This window comes from Schistocerca piceifrons, chromosome 8 (genome assembly GCF_021461385.2).
Source record: "Schistocerca piceifrons isolate TAMUIC-IGC-003096 chromosome 8, iqSchPice1.1, whole genome shotgun sequence".
In the NCBI taxonomy this organism is placed as follows: Eukaryota; Metazoa; Arthropoda; class Insecta; order Orthoptera; family Acrididae; genus Schistocerca; species Schistocerca piceifrons.
This window is the reverse complement of record NC_060145.1, coordinates 360,310,584-360,321,929: the sequence shown is the minus strand read 5'-3', so window position 1 is coordinate 360,321,929 and position 11,346 is coordinate 360,310,584. Positions and strand designations below refer to the sequence as shown.

Here is an 11,346-nt window from a genome sequence, read left to right as displayed (position 1 = left end):
ATGTTCAAAATCCTGAGAAAAATAGGGGTAAGCTATAGGGAGAGATTGGTAATGTACAATATGTACAGGAGCCAAGAGGAAAGAATAAGAGTGGATGACCAAGAACAAAATGCACAGATTAAAAAGAGGTAAGACAGGGCTGTAGTCTTTTGTCCCAACTATTCAATTTGTACAGCGAAGAAGCAAAGATGGAATTGTAATTGTAATTATAATTTAATTTATCCTGTAGATCATACATTGTGTGCAGAGAAGCACATGATGATACAGGACAAGTAAAAAATGGAGATCAGATGATACATGGTTAAAATGATTATGGCAGTGCTCTGATAGTGTTAAAAAATACTTGTGTAATGCCAAAAAGCAGAAAAGTGTATAGGTGGATATCTTGTGGAAAATTCAGAATTGCATACTATTTCTAAATAAGTTCACATTATTAGGGGAAAGAAACACATAGGCAAATAACATGGATAATTCAAAAGTACCCTATACACTGAAAAATCCATTAATAAAGTAAAACAGTAAAGGTGACACACTTCTGTATTAAGGTGTTCGGGTTTACATACAGAACATAGGCAGAACAAATTTTTATGTTTTGGGATATTCATCTATACTATAACAACACTTCTACAATAAATATTTGTGCACAGCAGTTTCAAATTTTGAAGTATCTTTATTTTGTTTTTAATGTTATTAGGCAGCTTGCTGTACAGTCTGTTTTGTTTGCAGTGGTCCATTCTGTTTTAGTGTTGTGTATGTGTGTTGAACATGTATATCCTGCTTTCTCATTGTGTTATATAGATGGATACTCTGGTTAGTCGATACAAGACTGTTGCTATTTTCTAAGACTTTCCTAACAAATATTATTACTTGGAAGATATATAGACATGGTAGTGGAAGGATGTGAAGTTTCTTAAATAAGGGCTTGCATGAGCTTCTTGCGACAGCATTTTCTAGGACTCTTACAATTCTCTTTTGACATATAAAACAAATTTTGCTGGCAGATGCATTTCCCCAAAAGATTATGCCATATCACAGTAAAGATTCTGCCTGAGTGAAGTATACATTTTTAGTGTCTTTTTCAATGTGCAATCAGAAAGAATTTTGATAGTTTAACAAATGGTATTCAATTTATTTGTAATGGATTTTGCATGTTGAATCCATCTTGGATCTTCTTGGATCCATATTCCGAGAAATTTTGTAGAGCTTTCATCTTTAAGGGTTCTGGTAAACAACTCTATGTATGCTGTTAGTGGGCATTTATTCTGCACTGTGTGTATGTGCATTGTAACTGGTTTTTTTTTTTGTTTTTTGTTTATTGCTAAATTGTCCCCAGAAAATCAGTCTGTAATGTGAGTGGTACACTTTTTAATCTCATGCAGCAATTCTTCTCTGGTCCTTTCTTTTATTATTACATTTAAGTCATCTGTGAATTTTACGTAATTATGACTTGGGCTGGTTGATTTTAAGTCATTTACAAAGAGTAGAAACAGAATTGGCCCTAGAGTGGAGCCTTGTGGTACAACATACTTAATGCTCTGCTTTTCTGAGCAGTAGGACTTTATCTTGTTCCCGTTTTGGATACCAAGCTCAACTACTTGCTCTCTATTTTGAAGATATGATTTAATACACTCATAGGTTGGGCTCCCGATATCTACAGATTTAAGTTTCTTAAGCAAGATGTTGTGATTGATGACAGTGAATGCTTTAGAGAGCTCTAGAAATATGGCTGAGATTGCAGCTCAGTTTCTGTACTCAGAGAGAGAGAGTTTTTGAGCTGTGTGATCTCCAAAGCCTGTGTTTAGTGTTTTTATTTTACAGTTCATTTTTACATTTACAAATATCTGGTCAATGGTGGTAGATTAAGTCTTTGTAATACAAACTGCTGTTTCTACAGTAGATTTCATGTTAAATGTTTGCAAGAGATTCAGGAATTCATTCTTTTCTTTGGTGTCCTTTGCAAAGTTGGTATTAAAATCACCATATAGAATAACTCTTCTGTTTTTTGTGTTGGCCTGTTAAGTGAATACTCCAAACTTTTTAGGAAAGTATTTGTCACCAGTTGGAGGTCTGTATTAACAAATAGTTTAGTGTCCACTATCTCAACTCCTGATAGCTCAACATCTTTTTCCTTCATTATTTCAACAGGAAATTTTATATTTACAAAGTTTATATTATTTCTTATGAATATAAAACTGCCAACATGTTTAAGAATTTTTCTACAGTAATAACCACCTATCATAAAGTTAGGTAGGGACACAATATGTAACTTGTCCTCATCAAACTAATGTTCTGTGAGACACAATAAAAAGGTAGTTTTTAATGTGTTTTCTAAGAGGATTTTGATTTTGCTTATTTTACTAGTTAGTGACTGCACATTTTGATGGAAAAGAACCAAGTTCATATTCTTCTGTTTTACCTGTGAGTTTAGGAATAAGTTGTTACTGTGACTTATCTGTGAGTTGGCAGGCTGATTTTCACATTTTAATTTTTTTTTCCTGGCTTGAAACCATAAAAACCTGTCATGTATTTTGCCTTTGGCTCCTCCTTAAGCTGTGCTGTGCTGCTGCTCCAGTTCTTGTTGATTCTGCTGCTGTTACTGTTGTTGTTGTTACTGCTGCTGCCGCTGTTGCTGCTACTGCTTAAAAGAAAGATTCAGAAGTGGGATTAAAATTAAAGGCAAAAGGATATCAATGATATGATTCGCTGATGGCATTGTTATCCTGAGTGAAAGTAAAGAAGAATTACATGATCTGCTGAATGAAATGAACAGTTTAATGATCACAGAATTTGGATTGAGAGTAAATTGAAGAAAGAAGAAAGTAAGGAGAAATAGCAGAAATGAGAACAGCAAGAAACTTGACATCAGGATTGATGGTTACAAAGTAGATGACGTTAAGGAATTCTAGGCAGGAAAATAACCAGTGATGGATGGAGCAAAGACATCAAAAGCAGACTAGCACTGGCAAAAAGGGCATTCCTGGCCAAGAGAAGTCTATTAATATGAAACATAGTCCTTAATTTGAGGAAGAAGTTTCTGAAAATGTACATTTGGAGCACAGCTTTGTATGGTAGTGAAACAGAAAAGAATAAAACATTTGAGATGTTGTGCTATAAACAAATGTTGAGGATTAGGTGGACAGTCAAGCTGAGGAATGAGGAGGTTCTGCACAGAATCAGAGAGGAAATAAATATGTGGAAAACACTGAGCAGAAGAAGGGACAGGATAATAGGACAAGTGTTAAGACATGACGGAATGATTTCCATGGTAACAGAGTGAGCTGTAGAGGTTAGAAACTGTAGACGAAGATCGATATTAGAATACATCCAGCAAATAATTGAGGATGTAGGCTGCAAGTCCTACTCTTGAGATGAAGAGGTTGGCACAGGACTGGAATTCCTGCTGGGCCACATCAAACCAGTCAGAAGACTCATGGGGGGAAAAAGAGAGAGAGAGAGAGAGAGAGAGAGAGAGAGAGAGAGAGAGAGAGGGTTGTGTTGCCTACATAGAATGCAGCACAGTGGTTGCGGCTTAGCTTGTAGATCATGACAGGTTTCACGGGTGGCCCTGCCTTTGATGGTATGGCGATGAAGTTTGTGACAGTCCTGCCACAAGCATTACCTATCCCATCAAAGGCAGGTCTACATGTGAAACCAGTCATGAGATCTACAAGCTAAGCTGCAACCACTGTGTTGCATTCTACGTGGGCACGACAACCAACAAGCTGTCTGCCCGCATGAACGGCCATCGATAAACTGTGGCCCAGAAACAGCCGGACTACCCTGTTGCTGAGGATGCTGCCCAACATGACATCCTCCATTTTGATGACTGCTTCACAGCCTGTGCCATCTGGATCCTTCCCAACAACACCAGCTTTTCTGAATTATGTAGGTGGGAAATCTCCCTGCAATATATTCTACATTCCCGTAACCCTCCTGGTCTCAACCCTTATTAATCACTGTTATTACCCATCCCAGCACTAAATGGCCCTCTATTATTCCATCAATGTACCCAGTCTTCTTACTGCTCTTCTTTTCCGCTACCCCCCCCCCCCCCCCCCCCCCCTTAATCCCTTGTCTAACCTACAGACTGCAACTAGTTGCCCCACTCTCTATCTCATCCCTGCACATTTCAAGCAGCACTTTACCCTCACCCATGCCTACCCTAGTACACTTTACCCTTCCAACCCTTACCATGGTATCCCTGCTACTCCCATCCCCAGCCTCCTCCATACACCCACCTGGTTGCATCTGCCATTATGCCCTGCTGCTCACAGTTTGGTTTCAGCTGCCAGAGACTGTGGTCATGTGTGTGTGAGTTGCATTTGCTCGAGTGTGTGCATATGTGTATGTTGTCTTATTATGACGAAGGACTTATTGACCAAAAGCTAATTGTGTGACAGTCTTTTTGTTGTGCCTTTCTGTGACTCAACATCTCCGCTATATGGTGAACAGCAACTATCCTTTTCATTATATTGATACTTGTTTCATTCATCTTTTTCGTGGTACAAGGATTAAATAGTGGCAAAAGGAACATTTGTAAACAGAGTTAAGCAGTTCAGCTTTTGTTTTGCTTCCCTCAATTTCAGTTCCTGTCTCATTCACTAGGGACTGGACACTAACTTTGGTGCGACTAATGGCCTTTACATGCAACCAGAATTTCTTTGGGTTCTGTGAATGATCACTTGACAGTATTCGAACACAGTGGTCATTGAAGGCGTCAGGCATTGCTATCTTGACAGACAGCCAAACATGTTTCATTCAGCATCTTTTTATCTAAAGCCCAACACTTTGTTTTACACCTATTATGGAGTAATACCTGTTTCTATAAAAGCTTCGTTACAGTGATTGTATACCATGTAGATTCCCTCCCATTATGAACTGTTATACTGGGTACATACCTATCCTGTGTGTGGTCAACTATTCTTTTAAACTTGAACCTGCGTTCCTCTACATGCTCCTGCCCTGTGCTGAAAGTTTCAAATTCCTCACTGAGATATGACATAACTTATTTTTTATCTAGTTTACCAAACATATATATGTTTCTGCTCGTTTTATTTCTCCTTTGTATTTTGATGATCATTGTTGCCACAACCACACATGGTCACTGATACCAGTTTAGATGTGGACATCCTCAAAGTGGTCAGGTCTGTTTGTTGCCATTAGATCCAATATGCTTCCATCATGAGTAGGGTTCCTAACTATCTGTTCTAAGCACTTTTCAGAGAAGGCATTCAGTAAAGTTTCACAGGATGTCTTATCATGCCCACCACTAGCAAAACTGCAAGTTTCCCAATTAATTGTTGGATGATTAAAGTCTCCAATGATGATTACAGTATGATTGAGGAACTTATGTACAAGTGAACTGAGGTTTCTCCTTGATTTTTTGGCTACATCAGGAAATGAGTCTGGTGGGCAACAGAAGGATCCAATTACCATTTTATGCCCATGCCTGATTCTGAGTTTTGCACAGACAATCACATATGCAGCTTCAGTTTCTACCTCAGTGCATCTGAGTTTCTTGTCTACTGCAACAAATACACCTCCATTTCCCATATTTGCCTATCCTTTCAATATACACTTATATTCTCCCCAAAAATCTTACTGCTATCAATGTCAGGTTTCAACCAGCTTTCTGTACCTAGTATTATGTGAGCTTCACTGCTTCTCATGAGCACTTCAAACTCTGGCAGTTTACTATTAGGATATTAATATTCTCATCTGCCAAGCATCTTTTTCGATCTTACATTGATGATGATGATGATGTTTGGTTTGTGGAGCACTCAACTGTGCTGTCATCAGTCCCAATTATTTCACAGTCCTATCTAGCTACTGTCACTCATGATGATGATGCTTCAGTTCCTGGACAGAGAAAATCCCCAACCCGGCCATGAATCTAACCCAGGACACAATCTTACATCTATGCTTCTAGCTTTCCTACAGCTATTGTTATCTGTATTGGATGAAGAGATGTCTAATCTAAAAAAAAAAAAAAAAAAAAACCTATGTGCGCCCATTTAGGGGAACACTACAGTTGTCAACCCAGTGTTCCAAGTCCAGGAAGTTACAGCTTAGCTTGTCACAGAACCTTTGAAGTCCCTGGTTCAGGCCCTCCACTCAGCTTTGAGCCAAAGGGCCACGATCAGTTCTCAGGACAATGCTGCAAATTGTGAGCTTCACTAATGTGCAAGGCTGGTCTTCTCAACCTTCTCTGCCAGTCGTTGTAATGACCCAGAAATAACGCCTGAGCCCAGACAACAGGCATCATTTATCATTTATTCCAACCTGCACCACAGTCTGCAACTGATAGCACCATTTTATTAGACCATGGCCGATTTCTTGTCCTATCCTCACCTTATCCTACCCTTCTTTGCTAACAGTTTTATATGTTTATAGTAGTTCTGTGATGTTTCTGACATATCCAATACCATTGTGCTATTTAATGGTCTATGGACGAATAAATAAGAGAGAGTGTGGGGGGAGAGGGGTAGAGGGGGGGGGGGGAGAGAGAGAGAGAGAGAGAGGGGGAGAGAGAGAGAGAGAGAGAGAGAGAGAGAGAGAGAGAGAGAGAGAGAGACGTGGGGGGGGGGGGGGGGAGGGGAGAGATGACAATCTGACAATGTGTGACAACCAAAGTCTTCATTCAAAGTCTCGTTCTAATATACATCAATATCAGTGATATAGTTTATAGATACTCTGTTCCCTTGGCAGATTCATTCCTCAGATGTACAGTTCATAATTACTACTCATTAACAGTGCACATGATGCTTTGTGATAAGTCAATTTTGTTTGTTTCCAACATTAATGGGGCTGTTGTCGTAATACTATCATTTAATAAGACCAAGTTGCTTTGACACTTGGCCTATTTCATTCAAGTACGACCTCAAAACGGCGAGAGTGAAATTTTATTTTGTGCTGCCAATGTTGAACTAACCCTAGCACCACGCTAATGAAGGGGAAGAAAAAAGGTGAAAATGTTCTGTCCAATTATGTGCCTCACGAGAGGAGGTTTCCATTGGTCTCTTTTTACTAAATAAAAAGGTGAATCTTAAATATACTTGTTTCACACCCATGAGAATCGTCTCACTTTTGGGTCTATGGAAGGAAAAAAAAAACTTAATCTAATCCAATGGTAAGACAGGGACATGAAACTGTTCCAGGTTTAGTATCAATGCACATGCTCGCAGTTTTATTTATTTTTTTTGTAAGAAAGAAAGGTGTATTTCGGGTAACGCCACTACAGATACAATGTACAACAGAACTATGTCGTGAGACCCAAGTGAAGACTCACTTGTTACTAACGTAATCTAGTTGTCACTTAAAATACCGAAAAACATAGCAGAGCTTCCGTTCATCTACGAAATAAAGTTATAAACTGAGTGAACGTGTTCTTCTAACTGCCTGAACCTACGTCTAACTTTCTTATCCTTTTGACATTATGACGAGCAACTCTGCAAAAACCACGTCGTCATCGTTCAAGACTAAAATTTTTGAGTACTTGTCAAACTCTTTCTCTAGCTAACTTGTCTCAAGCACGAAATCGCCGAATAGTTTATCCCGTGTTCATGTACGATATGCATAAAAAAAAAACACCTTATATGTGTTCAGCATGTAGCCATATTTAAAAAATTAATTTGCGACTTGAAAGCAAAATGACTCGTTCCACATCGTTAAGATTTATCGTCCAAGTGATCCAAGGAAGAGAAACTAATAATACTCAGGTTCGACGCTGTTCCAGCGTTAACCAGCAGTTCTCTAGAGCACGTATAAGGGCTGAGATTCTGATAAACATTTCCTCTCTCTCTCTCTCTCTCTCTCTCTCTCTGGCACCAAAAAAACGTCCTATTGCTTCGGTCTGTCACAAAAATTATTGTTACAGGAACACATGTCTTAATCCAACCTACTTAAAACTTCAAATGTGGCAAGGTTAACGCACGAAGAATGACTATGGCGCACATTCTTAGAGGGATTTGTACTTTCGCATGAAGTTACACAGCTTTGGGAAATGGTAGTAAACTGAAAATAAAAACGAAAGATGAATAACCTTTGCGTAGGTATATCGACTGAACCATATCCAGTGTCACGCGTCAGGTCAATGTAAAGTCGCTCCTTCTAGTAGTGCTACGAAGCTACAGAATTACCGAAAGCATTATTGGTTTGTACACAAGTTTAAACGGCGCGGCGTTCTGGACAAGTGAAAAACAGCACTAGCTAGACCACAATATGGCGCCCTTTCTCATGTATGAATCGAGACATACAGTACAGCAAATCTTAAGTGATTACAAGTGAAGCAGAAGTAAGATATCTTTGATTAGCGACGCTGTTTGCGTGGAATTTTATTCAAAAGTAGGTATAGAATGCTGTGGTTTCAAGTAATATTTCTTTTGTAAGTTCGAGTTTTCTGAATGGCCTATCGGTAAGTTCAGTACAGTAGAAGTACAATGTCTTCGTATAAAGGCCGGATTTGATACTTGAATTTACAACAATGTAGCTGAAAAGATGTGTAGAAAGTCAGACTTTTGTTGATATTTAAATACGGTGGACTATAAACTGTTTAAACACACTTTGTACAGTGATTTTGAATTACCCAACGCTTTGGTAAATCCTGGATCACCTGTAAAGTATTAAATTTACCGCTTATGTAGTTTTTTTACGTGATAGTTTACCGTGTTATGTAGTTCTAGACCTGAAAACTTTGCTTCACAAGTCAAGACTTTTGTAAGGGTTAAATTGTGCTGTTGGTCCCATACCTTTGCGTATGATTGACTCAAAGTTTTGATTCTACCACATTTGTGTATAGCTTCATAAACCTTTGAGACACGTGCAATAACCTAATGATGATAAGCACTCGACGCGTAGAATGATTGTAGATTACGTAATGTATTTTATGTATTGACCACTAGTTACTAAATGCCCTCATATTCTTCAATGTCACTTTGTACTAATTTGATAATTCGTGAACAGTATCAGCAGCAGATCCTCAAGAAGTCCATAGCAGTTACGTTTAATTATTATCTATATAAACTGTTGGCTGCATTGTGAGAAATTTAACTACAGTTAATGAATATTTGTATGTTGTGTAAGAAGTAGACTTAGATTATATGCATTACAGAGTTGTTAAGTTAGGACCTACATATCACCATCTGATATCATCGAAATTTTAATTGGAAAAAGATAGCTTTAATAAAATAGGAGTATTAGGCATGAGGAGAGTGTCACAGGGACAATTGAATCTACTGATACCAGATGTTGGCTTTGTCCTGATGATAATGGTGACGATGTGGTTTGTGACATCATACATGCATAGAAAGGAAGAGAATGTAACAATAACAATATTTTCTGTTTTCAATTCTGTTGTATTTTTTGAAATGTTGGTTGTTGTGACAGGCCGAACTGTTGCTTAATCAGAGGCATAGGTTAGTGACTTGTGTGTTGGTAAAGCCAGTGGTGAGAGTATGAAATTTTAGCTGTGGTGAGGAATTGTTCTCTAACTAGGGTGAGGTATATGTTAGAATGAAAGATTACAGTTTAGATGCAAGTTGACGAAGCGGTATCAGACAATTCAGTTAATGCAAAGATATACCTCAGATGTCATGTTCTATGCTTAAATATGGGATATCATAGTCTTTGATGAAATCAATGCTTTGTATTTGATCAATCAGCTGCTTTGGTAATCATTTTTCTCAAATCTCATTGTACTCTGTTGTGGGGTGTTGATTATTTTTGACATGTTAAAATATTTTGTCTCATTGGGGTTTGAATCCAGATACATTCCTATTGCAGGAGGATTCTACCTATTGTATTGCCTGAGCATGACTCATGACCAGTGCTTAACTTTGCCAGTATTTTTGCTCCATCCCTTAAAGACTCAACAAAAACTTCTGTGAGGTGGGACTGACAGTTCTTCTACTAGAGATGCTAATCCCACAGCATCATGTGAAAGTCTGTCTGGAGTTTGGAAGCAGTAATGAGATGCTTGTTCCAGCTATGAGCTTGTGCAACATGACTGACAACATGGGAAAGGCAAATGTCTGAATTTGATTTCCAGTATGGCGGGGTTTGGTCGTTCGGAATTATGTTGTTCAATAATTTGGATGACATGTCCTCTAACATGGACATGCATTAAACAGAAACCTGGGAGAGAACAATTTTTTATTTTTATTTTTTTATGATTATTATTTATTTTTTATCTGAAGGCCTTTGCTCGTGTGCTTTATATTACCATAGACTGGGCAATGATAATCAGTGGTGTGTGTTCCAAGAAACAAATCAGGCTTTACTGATAATCATTCATTGACATACAGGTAGCAGCATTTTTCAGTTTTTATAGAGTTCATCTCTCTATGTCGAAGATATGATTGGGTACTGACCGTATGGCTGCCCCTGCAGACTGTAACAGTAGATGTGAGTTGGCTCCTATTGCTGAAATTGCATTTGAACCAGTTAGAGCCACCACACTCTTCCTTACTACTGGAAGGTCCCAGTCTACCATGTATAGACTGAGAGACATATTTGCAGTGGGAAGCAGGGACAAAGAATCTTGAGACACTGTAATAAACATATTTTCCAGAAATGATTTAGAGCAGTGGCCAAGACATCCAACCAAGGAGGAAAATTTATTGGATTTGCCAGCAACGAATAGGCCCTAAGTTTTATGTTTGGTGAACACAAATGTAGAGATCAATTGCCACAAGGGTACCATAGCATCACTGATCACTGACGTCAAAGTAAAAGTCAAATGATTGGAAACTAACTGAGCAGTGGAGGATCTCTGGCAGAAATTGACACACTGTAGGCTGTATGCTAGATGTTAGTGCCACAGAAGATAGTGATAAAGGGTATGGACCCACAGTAGTCCAATAAGAATATTAGAAAAGCTAATAGAAAAATAGAAAAACTGTATAGCAGATTTAAATGAAGGAGATTGAAGTCGAAACAAGCATACAGAAATTGTGCGAGAAGCCTTGAATGGGTTAGAAAGAAATGTCTTTACCTTCTGTGCTACGAAAAAACTTTTTAGTGTTTAGGTCCTCCTTAAAATGTCTTAAATAAGTTGTCTGTCCAAATTGTCATTGCTGATACAGTACTGAACTGGAAAATGATAAAATATGTTGGAAAAATTTAATTTTTTCTACCTAAATTGTTTTATGAAATATCATAATGCAATTTTTATGTATGACCATTGCGGTACCCCGACAATCAGAAGATAACAGCTAATGATCCAACTGCAAATGAATATCATCCCAGTCCAATATCAAGAAACATATACAGGTTGGTCAGAAACAGGCTGCAAAGTTTGCATGGATGTTGCAGGGTGGGTTGTAAAAAAAAAAAAAAAAATCAAAAAAA

At 38.2% G+C, this 11,346-nt stretch overlaps 1 protein-coding gene across 4 annotated transcripts in view; it reads left to right on the top strand.

Moving 5' to 3' along the window:
* The first annotated feature begins 8,198 nt into the window (after positions 1–8,198).
* LOC124711395 (cortactin-binding protein 2-like) overlaps positions 8,199–11,346 on the top strand; it is a 113,566-nt gene continuing 110,418 nt past the window's right edge. Inside the window, exon 1 of one of the 4 annotated variants that reach the window (XM_047241445.1) lies at positions 8,199–8,343. The gene's annotated coding sequence lies outside the window, so the exon portion shown is untranslated. Of the gene's footprint in view, positions 8,348–11,346 lie in introns of all 4 variants that reach the window. The other 3 variants (XM_047241447.1, XM_047241446.1, XM_047241448.1) reach the window with 3 other exon arrangements.